This window comes from Calonectris borealis, chromosome 9 (genome assembly GCF_964195595.1).
Source record: "Calonectris borealis chromosome 9, bCalBor7.hap1.2, whole genome shotgun sequence".
NCBI classification, from domain to species: domain Eukaryota; kingdom Metazoa; phylum Chordata; class Aves; order Procellariiformes; family Procellariidae; genus Calonectris; species Calonectris borealis.
In genome coordinates, this window is record NC_134320.1 from 28,254,529 (window position 1) to 28,269,389 (window position 14,861).

A 14,861-nucleotide genomic window follows, 5' to 3' on the forward strand; every position below is an offset into this window, starting at 1 on the left:
CATGCAAGCACACTATAGCTTGCATCCAGCCCTGTTTCCTGGATGGACTTTGGACCTGTGCTGTAGCCTTGTCACCAGTCCTGTCTCTGGCCTTTCCTTTTGCTCCTGACTGGACTCCCTGGGTGTATCTGGGAGTCGGTTCACCGCTTGACTCTCCTGGGACCATTAGCGGCCAGTGTTGCCTGCGCCCAGCTTTGCTGGCCATGCTCAGACCCTGCGAGGCTGAGCCCTGCCGGTGAGGGCACTGCCTGTGCTGAGACGTCTCCCTGCTCGTGGCTTTAGGATACCAAGTAAGGAGGTTTGAGTATTTTTATTACTTAAGTAAAAAACCCACATGTCATTAAATACATGAATGTAAGTATGCTGATGGTTAGATACAATTTGTTGACCTCAAATGAGTTAATATGTTTAAAAATACATAATGTTAATCATAAGGAAATAGGAGTAAATTAGCAATTTGTATGTGGAAAAACACTGTAAAGATACCTCCAAAATGCTTCCAGAGGCTAGAAAACATTTTCAGAAACAGATGTTGAAATTCATAGGTTTATCCAGGCCAGTTGCTGCCTCTGTTCTTGGAATGTATGCATTTTCTAAGTCATGAACTGCATTTTATGACATCCGCTTAAAAAAAAAGTGAATAAAGAGAGGATAATGTGGTGAAAGACAGCCAATTATTTCATAAATGTAAACTACATTAAAAAGTGCTGTACAACATTATATATTTATGGATACAATTTTGTTCTACTGTCACATAACAAAATGAATAATACATTAGTCCGAGAACTTGTCATTAAGTGAATTTCTTTGTTGCCTTGCCATTAAAATAAAAAAGTCCTTGGTCTGTATGTATGCATGACATTAACCCTTTTCTGGGAGCATAATGTAGGGTGGGTGAAGGTACTATTAGACTGCAAATTTGAAGTAGATTTTATAATGTTTAAGGTGAAATAATGCTAATGAAATTTATCAGAGAGATTTGAAGACATTCAGGAAGTTTTTACATTTTTTTTTCCTGTTAATGAGCTGTGATAAATGGAACTGATATTGGATATTATTTAGACAAGAAAATGCTGTTCTTTTTTTACCCTCTCTGTTGTCAGAACATTATTACAGTAATCAGAAGGAAAGAGTTTCTTTGCAAGAATTAATGAGAAGGAGGAATTGGAGAAGATTTATTTAAGCATCAGAAAACTTCCAGGTAAAGCTGACAGTTCTGTTTGATCAGTTTTAACTCTAGAATACCAATCCATTTTCTCTTGTCAGTCGCTACGTATTACAATACCAGTGTCACATTTATGTCTGTCTTGTTGTAATGAGGTTGAGTCCAGTTGTGACAGCCATGACTTTTCTCTGTGGTGCCTGCTTATATTGTTCTAAAGCCTGATTCTCAAAAGTAGTCAAGGAAAACATTTTAAAACAGTGTGTGTGAAAGCTGAACCAGTGTCAACAGAAGTTTATGGATACAGAGGACTTTCAGTGGCTTGTGAGCCAGCGATGTGCCCTTGCAGCAGAGGCAGACAACAGCAGGCTGGGCTGCCTTAGGCAGAGCGTTGCCCGCCGCTCGAGCGAGGTGATCTGTCCCTTCTGCTCAGCACTGGTGAGATGTGTCTGGAGTGCGGGGTCCAGGGCTGGGCTCCCCCGTACAAGCGAGACAGGAACATGCTCAAGCGAGTCCAGCAAAGAGCTGTGGAGATGATTAGGAGGTGGGAGCATCTCGTATAGAAGGAGAGGCTGAGAGAGCTGAGACTGCTTAGCCTGGAGAAGAAAAGGCAAGGGTCAGGGAGATCTTATCAATGTATGTAAATACCTGATGGGGAGGAGTGAAGCAAGACTCCTCTCGGCAGTATCCAGTGACAGGACAGAAGGCAGTGGACACAAACAGAAATATAGCCAATTCCAGTTAAACGTAAGGAAAACCTTTTTCCTGTGGGGCAGGTCAAACACTGGCCAGAGGGACTGTGCACTCTCCATCCTTGGAGATGTTCGAAGTCCAACTGGAGGTGGCCCTAACCAACCTGCTCTGGCTGACCCTGCTTTGAGCAGGGAGTTGGACTAGATGATCACTGGAGGTGCCTTCCAATCTCAACCGTGCTGTGATTCTCTGACTCTGTGAAATGGGGCAATGAATAATTAAAAACAATGAGACTGTTACTCATATGGTTAAAGTTAAGTTCAAGAATCTGTTGACTTAAGATCTGGTATCTCCTAACAACATCTCTTAAGTCCATGGTATCTACCTCTGGTTTGTACGGGTTTCAATCTTTTTCCATATCTTTTCTTTCTTTAATTCTTGTTCTTCCAAGAAGAGAGAGGAACATCTATTTACAGTCTGATGAGGAAGACGAAAGGGGCAATCTAACTTGATGATTAGGAGAAAATTACCGTTATGGTTAAAGTCAGTTAGACTGGATAATGGGAATTTCAGGTCCCAGCCTAAATTCTTGTCTTGCCTCATGAGTCCTGCTGAGGAAAAAAAAGAAAACCCTAATACAGTTACATGATGATGTAAGAGTTTCGGTGTTGAGCCTTTTAGGTGTTCTGCAGAGTTCTCCATGTAGATGTATGTCATGAGTTTGCACTTTTCAAAAGTAAGATTAAACTTCTCTGAAATATCATTTATCTCAGAATGTGTTAATCTGATTTTTTTTTCTATTTTCTCCTTTTTCTCTCTAATGTAATTGACAGCAAAATTGAATCAGTTTACTACTAAGTTGGACTTGAAAGGTGAACGCTAAATTTTTTATTACTTGATTTTAATGCAATGTGTACACCTCACTATTTGATAAATTCAGACCTGCTGGGGAAAAACTGAGAACCACATTTTGGACACAAAGGATCAGATGTTGACTTATGTTGCAGAGACTATTGGTTTAAATTTTTAGTTTATGAGAGAAAAATGATTTCTCTGCAATACGTTTTGAAAATTCAGGGAGTCGGTTTCATCCTGGAGCCCCTGCTGTTGGCTGTGTGCCACATCTGTGGAGTAGGAGGTTTGCAAGCTATGGGGGGAATACTTAAGGAAAAAGACAACAGATATAGCAGTATCACCGAAATAAACCCCAACCCCACAAACAAACCCAAACCAACAAAAAAAAAACCATAAAGAAGCTGAGGTAGTGAAAATTTCGTGAGGTAAATTTTGCTCAGGCTCTGGCCTGAAGTTAAGCCAAGTGAACAGGGCATGGAAGAACACTGGGCACAACATGTGAAATTGCCAGATGTGACAGATAATGGTGTGAGAAGCCAACAGAAGTTACAGGTATGGGGAAGGGCTGGATTGCACAGCTGATTAAGAGGGGCTATTAGGGAAATGATCAAACCTCACAGATAATTTAGGGGGAGTACTGGGGACCTTCTAGGGAGGGGACTTTTGCAAGGCCAGCTATATGTAGACAACTGTATCTGTGATACTATATAAAACTGAGTTTACCTAGGTAATGGTAATGGAAATACTAGGTTTGTGTATGGAGGCAGAGGAAGGGAGGATGGCCAAGAAACAGGACGGGGGCTGATAAAAGTGTGCTGGCTGGGGGGTACCTGTTGGCAGCCTTATGCTTGATCACCGCAGCTGGCGCAGGATAATAAACCAAACTGGTTGTTCTGACCGTGCCACAACAGTCAACGCTGCTTTTGTGGCTGGGAGCTGGGGCAAGGAGGCCCATCGGCTTGAGCATCCTGGTAGCCTGTTGGTGCCCAATCCAGGCCTGCAGGCATCAGCAGCTACCTGCTGCTCCCTGATGGTACAAGTGCCCTATGGAGATGGGCTGAGAAATTCCAGAAAAGAAAGTCCAGAGGAGATTCAACAAGAATGAAAAAAAGCAAGAAAATATGAGACGAGTGAGAAGCTGAAAGAGGTGTTTGCTCCAGAAGGAGATGTTTGAGAGAGCAAAGAATCATAAAGTCAAACACTGTAGCAAAACAATAATCTATTGTTCTCTGTTTCTAATGGGGTAGGAAGAAGTTTTTGACTACTGGGTAAATTCGTAATTATGAAGTGTTGAAAAGCTCTGCAAGATCAGAACAAACATCAGGTGTGCCTAGACTTGACAGCTCTTGCCTTAACATAAGGAGGTAGGTTAGATAATCTCTTGAGGACTTTCCAATCCTACATTTCTATGGTTTCATGCTCACTTATTTATAGAGAAACTTTCTTCTACAAATCTCCAAAACTTTGTCCTATTTACATAGCCATATTAGTGCTGATATTAATTCATTTAAATAACTTGTCCCATGAGGTGCTGCCTCTTTTTTTTTTTCTGCTCACTGGTTTCCTTAAGCCTTCAAATAACAGCCACTACGTAGCTCTGATGCCATTATTGAAATTAGAGTTTCTGGTGGAAGTACTGTTCCTCTTGTTTGTCTTTCAAAGCATTGTGCTCATTTGTGAGGTATAGCATTAACAATGGTAGCTTATTAAGCATCTGAACAGATGTTTTAGTGTTTTTTAAATACCGGCTCTTACTGTGGCATCTATCCATAGCCTAAGAGGAGAACCTGTGCACAAGAAAGGCGTGAGCATGTTGTATCAGTGTGTACTGCTTCTCTTTCTTGTAAGTTAGCATAAATGCCTGTATTAATTTTAAATGTGGATCTATGGTACAGATTATCTGGTTTCATTAGTAGCTTCAGAGGGTAGGTGTTTAATATTGATAATCACTATTAGCCTATAGACTTAATTAGGATGAGAAACAGCTGGATGCTGTGCAGAACCAGTCTTGGCTCCACGCCGTGTCTCTCTGCAGCAGGCATGCCCTGATTGCTGGGCTTTTAACTCTGGCAGCTGAGAACAGCACGTCCTCGTGGTTACTTATCAATACTGCTTTTCCTTCCTGCCTCTAGAACCCTTTTAAAGGCTTCTGGCCCGTAACCATAAACCAGGAGCGTGAGCACCTATTGGAACAGTCCCTTGTGGTCAGGCAGTTTTTCTTCTGCATGGGAGTAGCTGCCTTTGCTCTCCTAGAGTAAGTTTTCTTGACTTCTGCTCTCAGGGACAGAATACAAGGGTTACTTGGGCTGGCATCAACAGTTTAATTCATTTGCTCTGGCTATCCTTAAAAAAAACTTGCTTAAGACAAATGCAGATTTCAACCCCTTCGGGTATTACAAAGTAGGAAAAACATACAGAAATCTACAAAGTGAAAAATACAACAGAACTGTTTAAAGTACTCCTCAACTTGCAGAGCTTGTAACTCCAGTGGCACAAATCCAGCACTCAATATTCTGCTTGGTACAGTATATAAAAACTCAGCAGTAAAGTTATGCAGCTCAATTAGCACAGTTCATAAACTATGCAGCTCAATTAAGAAATCTCTGTATGTGGGAAACAAAGTGAATGGAAATAGATGCCTGAAGTAATAAAATATGCAGTTCAACTGGAAAATGATGCAGGTGGGTAACGCAAATGTTATCTGATATGCAGAATGTGAAAGTGTGTGTGCGTGTATATGTGAAAAAATAGACTGAGTGTGTTTGTGGTTTGTCCATCAGAGCAAGGGGGGCTGCGGAGCATCTGAAGTACTGTCAGATGGACCTGCAGTGACATTTTTTTGTTGCCTATGAGTATCTTGGAACTGTCTCCAAAACAGCAGTGGCTATAAAGAAATGAGTATGCAAACTTTTTCTATTTCTGATATACTTTATCAACAAGATGGCACCTAGATGCACAGCAGATGTTGTCTTTTGTGATGCAGATGAGCCTTTTGGAGCAGTGCAGCTGATAATGAGCTCTGTGTATTGTTACAAGATAGGGCTGCCAGGCAATAACCACCTACGAACCCGACTAACGAACAGCTACAGTGCTGAGGCAGGGTCTAGCTCCTCTGAGACAGTGGGTCAAATCCTATAGTTTTTAGTCTTCATTCAGGGAAAACCTCTTAATTTCAACAGGAGCTTTGACTTTGTCTGGTACACAGGATTTGGCCTTTAGAAATAAACAGCTATTCTGAAAGTGTCAAACAAGATTTCTGTGCTTTGCCAGTAATTGAAGTGGAGAATAAGCAATACTTAGTATGGAAAAAAAATTAGAATAGTTAGAAAATAGCTTTAGTAATTAATATGGAATTTGATAGAAATATTAGGTTGACATCTAACATTTTTTATTTGGCAGTTGACAATCCTAAATAATCCACTTAGTGTATGAAACTATGCAAGTACACTAAATATTGGGCTGCTGCCAGTAAAATGTATGGCCCACAAACACTTCTTGTAACCTGTCCATACAGAAGCCAAAGATTACTTCATAAATGTCTGTGTTGCTATCCACTTCTTTGTCTGGGATGGCAAATGGGCATAAGGTAACTTGAGGAAATACCTACTGGGAGAACAAAAGACTATAAATCCTGTAATGACAATAAGAGTCTCTCCATTAACTTCAATGGGCGTTTGAAAGGCTCTGTTATTTGTGGAGTGAAATATTTCCTCCTCACAGGAGTGGAAACACCAAGATGTGTTATCTGAAGGGGGGAAAAAAAAATCAAATTGGATATCTCCTATTATGGTAGAGGAAACATTGCCTCCAGTTCTACAATTCTTGGACAAAATTCCTAATATGTATGTAAAAGATGTAGCTGTGAATTAGTGAACTATATGGCATATGATAGATAAAGAACTTGCATACAAGGGAAACATTTTCATGGTCCTCAAGGTATTTGTATCCTCACTGATTCCATCAGAATCAGAGGAATGCTGCCAGGTTTTAAAAATATGAGTGCATTAAAGGAATATTCATCAGTGCCTTGCTTGGCAAGAGGCTTGGCCTCTCATTTTGAGAGGCATGAGTGCACATAGTTAAAGGACAGTAATAGGTGGTGCCCCATCCTGTGCTGAATCTGTCCTCTGACAATGCCACTACCAGTGGCTGTCCACCAGGTCCTACAACACAGAACAGAATTTTGCTGTGTGAACTGGTTATTTATCTCAATGCAGACTTTAACTTCAAAATTGGATAATTATTAGTCAAACATGTAAACCATTTGGAGGTATGATCTGTGATTTCTATACTGTACTCCTTGGTTTTCCATGGCTGACTGTTGGTGTACAACAGATTTTTGGCATTGAGACAGACTGTAGGGGCATAAACCTGTTTTTTCCATTAGCCTTTTATGTTAGTAGGTTGGGACAGGGTTAGATTTTTATGAATACCCTAAATTAAAGAGACTCCAGCCTGACTGTGAAATTAATAGAGCTATCAAAAAACCCACTGTCGTTATACAACAATTGTTAATTATTTACAAGCAAACTTCTGCAAGAACAGTATTGTAGCTGTCAGCATTGTCATTATTAAAATTAAAATGCTTTGTCTGGGTAAAAGATAACATGACTCATTTAGGCTAAATGCAATGAATATGGAATATTCTGTTTCTCTTCACCAATTAGACAGAGAGAGAACAATAGCATGTCTCTTTCCTAACAAGATGTTTATTTTAAAAAGTCTAACAAAATAAATATTTTCAGGGCTTCGTTTAAAAAGGACATAAATTCATTGTAGCTATTATAATAAAAGTTAAACCCAAGTTTTTTCTAGGATGGGAAAAACTATTTTCATAAAGTAAATTCTCCTTTTTCAGGTAGTGAAATGTATGTGAAAATCTTTTTGCCTTATTGTCACAATAGGTTATTTTGCCTTATTGTTACAACATATTGTTTACCATATGCATTATATGCTTTAAAGTTGTGAGTTGCTCAAGTGCTCTTTGCTGTCTCTGATTTTATTCGTCTATCCAAGCATATCCTGGTCCAGTGGTAATTTCTTGGTTCTCTGTGTAGTTGATTACAATTTTTATAAACAGCAAGAGGAAAGTCAGAGAACTTTTAAGATGCCTGCGCTGGGTGGCTTGTGTCAGTCTTCCTGCTATATTCTTTCACATGCCATCTTGCATTAGCTAAGATTTCATCGTCTTAGTGACGGTGATGGTGTATAGCAATGAATCCATCAATGAAAAAGCAGAAGCAAAAGAATTAAAGTATGACTACGTCAGGGTTGTAAAGGGTGATGCTAGCATGGCAAACCTCCGCAGTGAGTGTAGAGAGCGGAAGGGATCTAAGTGCCTAGCTTGCAAAGGGCCACGTCACTGTCTTTCTCCATGGTAATGGCATCAGTCATCTTTTCAAAGCTTGTTTGGGTCTCTCTCACCTGATCCTCACTTTGCTGCCTTATATTCCCCAGCCTGCTGTCTGTCTTTATTTTCCTTCTGACTGTACAGATGATTCTGGGAGCAGAGCGCATTCACTTCAGAGTAAGAGATATTCTGTGTGGGGGCCCGTTTCTACTGTCCACCTCGTGACATTAAGAGAACGGGTTGCCTGAGAAGATAGTCAACACTGGTCTTACCCTTTCAGCATAGTTATCAGAAAAGCTTTTCCATGTAAATCTTCTGAGGACTGTCATTAGCTAAACTAAGTTGTGTTTGAGTAGGTACAAAACCAGCTTGTGGTTCTACTTTTCCTCCCACATGAAAAATTAAAAGATTGTCAGACACTGGGGAGAAATGTTACTCTGGTGGTTATTAGAAGTCAAAAATAGGCTGGCAGTGAGTGAAAGAATTAATCTCTTAATTCCTACTGTACAATGACTTAAGTAGTTATTGGATGCAGAAGTAAAATCCAAGACCCTTGTTTTATGCTCTCCTAGTTAGACCATGCTGCCTTTTGAAACTTTTTTTTAAATTTCTTGTTTAGAAAATGATTTTTAGAGTGAGAATATTTATATTCTATTAACAGCTGCAAGTTTTTTACAGTCTCGCAGGGGTAGGAGAGAAGCAAGCTGTGTTCTTCATATACATCCTAAGTTAAAAGGAAGATGTAGAGAACACACAATTGCATTTTATTTAAAAAAACAACAATGACTACTTTCTTAACATCATTAAAAGTATGTGTTCAGACACTATTAATTTTGTATTTGGTTATAGAGGCCGTAGTGGAATGAACAGGAGCAAAAAAGCTATTTGAAGGATTTGCCATCAAAATTGAGAACTTATATGACTGAATGTGTATTCTATGGAGCAGATCTTTTTTGAACTATATAATTTATAAATCTTTTCTCTATTGCAAAAGGACAAAAGCCCTAACAAGAATGGTACAAACATGCCTCCTCATTATCTCTGGGCAAACAGTCTTTCTTTTCTTCCAGCAGCTGGCTAAGAGTGCTTGACCTTACACTTTGCTGTTCTGCGAGTTGGTTCATTTGATATTACTTTGGCCGTTATTAGAAAAATGTCAGTGCTGGGACACTCCCAGTGTGGATTTGCTCCTAGGCTTTCCCAGGGAAGGAGGACATAGCCAGTATCAGTTCTATCAAGATCCTTTGGGCCTGTGTGTAGGGTAGGTTTTAGTTACAGGTGATTCATTGGGAATCTGGAATGTGTTTATCCAAGAAAAGATAAGGGGAAAAGTATACAGACGTGCTTAATGTGGAAGGAAAGCATGTTCAGCTTGTGTGCAGAATGCCGCCAGAATGATTTAGAAATCGTTTCTCCGCTACAGCTGCCAAGCTTTGGAGGTGTTCAGGTAGGTCCTGGGCCCTGGTTCCACCTGGGCAGTTACGCTTTCTAAGGGCTGGCTGAAGTTCTACTATTTGGTGAGGTGCAACGGGTGTCAACCGAAAGGATGCATTTCCTCCAGTGTCCTACTCTTTCCTGTTTTTTCTTTTGGCTAATCTTTCTCCAAAGACGCTGAAAGGGTCCAGCCTTCTCACCAATTTCTGAGAAGAGGCCCTGTAAGTAATATTAACTTCTGCAATTTCCTCGTTACTCTTAAGCAAGTTATTAATTAACTGAATGTAACTACTGGCTGTTGATAAATCCTTTTCACTAATTCAAATTCCATATCAAGCTTGGAGCGTTTTCACTCAAGCTGCTGCTGAAGTTAAGCTTTGTGAAGAATTAGTTCTGATCTGTTTTTGAGTGCCGGAGTTGGGGAAAATGGAGAGAAGATATTTGTTTGCTTGATTCCACATGACAACTCCAGGGTAACTGAATAGACTGTACGGTTGGTTTGACAAGGCTGTGCACCGAGCCAGCAGCCTCGCATACCAGAGACAGGGGGATGGAAGGGGGACTGACAACTGTAATGGATTTTATCAGAATTTCTCTAAAGAGCGACAATTTGCCTTCAATTATTAATGTTTTTCAGAGGTTTCGCTTCTGAGAGGTATGAATAACTAACTTAAATATGCATTCATGTAACATTTTCAATAATGAATAAATTACTGCATGGGAAGAAGTTGAGTGGCAGATCCAAATATTAAATAATGGAAGAGGTTTTTGAGAGTGTAGGAAATGTAGTCTTTAATAGTGTGACTGTTACTGGTTTTTCTGTGGATGCAGGAACTGTGGTTATTATATGTATAAATGTATTACAGTGGTGTTTGTGAAAAACATTGTAAGTTAGTTTGAAGTGCCACAGAAAGAAAAAGCAGTGCCTGTGTATTGTGGTGTGTGACAGCACATATGTTAGTCCTGCAGTGCTCTTCACCCATCCTGGGGCTCAAATGTGTTTCGCTTTCCTCCCCATGCTCAGGAGGCACTTTGTGCCCAGTGCTGTAGAATTATTACCTTGTCTTAGGGGAACTTTGAAAATGCAGGCTAGGGAAGCTGTTGGCCCTATTAAAACGTATGCTGAAGAGAAACTGGAGTGGATTGCCAGGTACCTGGGAGGAACCTCAGGATGTTCAACGATTGTTTGGTGACTGCGATTTTAGGAGACTTTGAGGGACAGTGACTTTGAATTTATTTATTGCTCTAGTCCAATTTTCACTTCCAGAGCGGCATTCTTAGAGACCCTATCCTGTAGTCCCTCATTCTCTGTTCCATTTAGTCTTCCACTCTCTTTAGACAGAAATACATATTTATATATTTTGTAAAATTTTATAGCAAGTTCTTTTTCTGTAACATCACTACAGTCTTGAAAATTTGTTACAGATATGAAAGCTCATTAAGCAACACTCGAAAATGACCAGCTTTTGACAGCATCACCATGACAAGAAGTGTGTTGGTATTTGTTATATGAAGCAATTTATTCCATATTAGCAGTGTGTTGTTTATTTTAGCATGATATTTTAATATCATGAAGATATTTAGAAATTGAATTCTTACAAATCTGTCTTACTGATGTTAAAAAATGCTAAGTCTTATGAAGTGTTATATATAACATTGTGTTCTGAAACAGCAGTCAAACATAAACCTTTGTGATTTCTTATATATTGAAAATTGTAGAAAACTGTCTCGACAGCACATAGGTTATCAAGTAGACATATATTAAAAAAAAAACCTGGTCAAGTTATAAACTGTTTGCGAAAGTAGCACTTAGCAAGTTTATAAGTACATTCTTACCATCTGCATCAGTTGGGTTCCGTATGGATTGTGCAGCCAAAATTGCCTCGGAGATCTGTGAAATCTGGTTCACTAAAAGGAGCATCTGACCTATAAAACCTACTGATTAAGCCAGTTTATTGCAGGGGAGAACATTTACATGCTGGTTTACACATCTAGGAAGAACACTGAACTTACTTCAAACTAAGGACAGTAGTATAGCCCTGTAATTCTGGTAGAAGAGATGGATCTTAAAAGAGGCTGTATAATTCCTCTGATTATTTTGCAGTTGCCTCCAATAAGAATACTGCTTCCTTGTGTATCAGAGCTGGATGTTGAGAGCAAGTCAGTTCACAGCTCCCAGGACTGCAGCAAGGTGTTTCATTAGCAAAAAACATTTTTAACCCTAGCCTAATTAGTAGACTTCATAATTTATTGTTTCGTCATCTGGTCCAGCTCAGCATCCATGGGATTTCTAGATGACATGAAGTGTGGAAACCTGTCATGACAGAAAAAAACCAGAGAGGCTTGTAGGAAACAATGGTTGTCTTGTGGGAAGAGTTTAAATATATGCAGCTGATCCCATGGGAACTGCTGTAGTCTATTCACCCTGTGTGAAAATGATGCTCTTTCAATATAATCTTTAATCCTTTTCTTTCACTGAAAAATGTGAGAACTTTATTTAAAAGTTTTGAAAGAGTTCTCTATTTTAGTGAGTAAATGCTTTTCAAATATAAAAATAAATCAAATTATTAGTGTAACGTGGAGAGGAAAAGTTCTCTGAAATATCTTGCAATATTCTGTCTGTAAATTGCATATGTGAATGTTCTTGGGAAAATTTCAGGGTGAAAATAACCAGGAAATGTATTCAGGCTTTCTTTTTTTCCTGGATGGGCGCATGTGGGGAAGGAAGTATCCAGCAGTCTTGGATGTATTACAAACTTCTGTAACTGTTTGAGACATACTTTTTCTAATTCCACAAAGCAGATTTTTCCTGTGAGATGGGGGAGAAGGATTTCAAGAGAAGGGAATCCTATCATATGCACAGAATAAAAGTTTGCTTTGAAGATGATTATAATCTTCCCTCTATTCATGGAAAAGTAAAATAAAACTAAATATGCAGTTGTTGAAAACATTTGTCCCCACCCCCAGAGAGAATGGAAATCTAAACCTCGCTTTGTTCAATCCATGCATGTGTGAATAACATCACAAACTCCCACAGGGTTTAGTGGAGCTGCTGTCCTGTTTGTTTTTTATGGGACCATGTCCTAAATATTAAACCCTGTTTGGTGAAATACACAGTTGTATTCCTGGAGGTATCAGGCAGCATATATTTTACAGTCTGCACACAGAGTGCTGAAAAGGCAAAGAGTTACTAATACTATTTTGCTTTTGCTTTCCTATAGCGTCTTTCATCCAAGGCATCCAAAGCACTTCATACAATCTAGTGTATTAAGCATGGCAACATGTCTGCACGGTAAGGAAATTGATTTTTTTTTTTTTTTCCCCCCCTTTTTATAGATAGAGTAGTCAAAGCATTGGGTTGTGATTTGCCCAAGATCGCCCTGGTAAAGCAAGACCTCTGGCCTCCCGGTCCTTTAACGCAAGTCTCTCCATTTAAAGGGAATTCTCAGATCACCTTCCTCTCCTGTGTAATTTACTTGACACTTAAATCTAAGTTACTTTTTTGAACCGGGTGCTTAGTTTATATCTTTTAGATTTCTTTCTTTAATATTTCAGAAAATGAACGTTACCTTTTGTTTATCAAAGAGCTTTGGCACCTGTGGTAGCTTGATCCCTCAGTACAGAACAAGAAACACCAGCTGGAAGTGCTCCAGCTGGGAGCTGTGCTTCAGCATTTGAGGAGAACCATGCATGGTGCCCATGGCAAACTGAGTGTTACAGAGGAGAATGGGGTTTGGAAAGTGCTGAATGAATCGAGTAACGCGACCAGGTCCCACTTGGGAGCCCTGGCTGTGTGCTGGGTTTGGAGTATCATCTGCCCTCGGCGCGGTTCCAGCAAGGTGGTGGTTTGTACTCACAGCCTGTTGTCTCTTGATGTACTCAACTGCAACTGGCCAGTGGCTTTGAGAGCCTGCAGGGACTATCTCCCATGGTGGTGGGTTATGGATTTTGCTGCAGGGGTGAGTTAGCTCAGGACTTAGTACTGTGTGTACTTAACCTCCTTCTGAAGTGCAATATTATGTAAGTTCACGTACAGGATTAGTTCAACAGTATAGTAAGGATTTAATTGCCTCTTGCTTTGCAGTGAGCAAACTAGAAGATACTTTGGGGTTTGCTTAACGTGAACTCTAGGTGGCCCGCGTTTCCTAAAATTCCTTAAATATAGTGAGGGTTTTCTCGATTTATGTTGCTTAGCATGGAACTAGACTAACAATATCATTGCACAGTTCTTTGAAGGCTGCACTTTAGTTTTCCGTGGGATAGCACCATCTGGTAAAATCAAGCAACCATACATTCATTTCAAGTCTTTTGAAGGTTAAGGAAATTAGAATAATTTCTTGTAGAATTTCCTTCACTGTAAATTTTAAAATTTTTATCCTCTCCCCTTCCTCTTTGATTTAAAAGTGTGGGGGTTTTTTTGTCCTTCTAATGTCATTCTGTGGAACCTGAGTTCCTGATAAAACTGTAAGACTCAGTCTTTTAGCTCAAAGTTCAATTGGCTTTTGGATGCCCTTAGGTCCAACTGCCCTTTTACTTGGAATTTTTATTGTTAATCTTCTATTATTGGGGGAATTATTTTGCAAACAGACCAATTCAATTGCTTCAAGCTCTGAAACCTGTCAAGCTAGCTTTTATTCTGATTGCTTCTGATAAGGAGCTTTGGTAAGAATGCTGTGCCTCCAGCAAGTTGAGAGACTCACCTTGGAGGGGAACAGCTTCAAGGTCCAAGGGAACGTACAGCTCTTTCAGCTAGTCATGAAAAGGGAAACTAGGTGTTGAAAATCAGAATCAAAACTTTGAATTAGATGTGGGACTGCACCGCGAACCAGTGAAAATGGCCTGTGTTATAAGCTGAGTCTTTTTTTTCTGCATAATGATGACTTGAAGTTCGTTACAAGAGCTGGAGTCACTGCTTTGTTTCCCACATTTTGACCATGGGAAGGTATGGATCCCTGCTGCAAACCCCCACAGACACTGTGCCGATGGGGAGCCACGCAGGATGTCGTTGCCTCTTTTCCATTGCTTGTGTACATGGGACACAAAAGTCTGATCCACCTCAGACGCTGATCTGACAGATACAGTATCTCTATCCTATCTGAATGAGAAGATACTCATAGGTGATGTGGAGTCAGGTTGAGGAGACATCTCAGGAACCATATTCTGAAGCAATTTTATTGTCCAACCTGACCCTTTTTAAAAAAGAAATTGAAAAAAAAAAGAAGACATTTTAGAGGACACATGTATTATGCTTTTTCTTTTCCTCAGTGCCCACTACCTATTAGTAGGAAACAGTACTGTCGTGTAGTGAGCAAGGAGATGCTTAAAGGACAATTCTCTCCTTTTAAGACCTATGCAAGAAAAGTATTT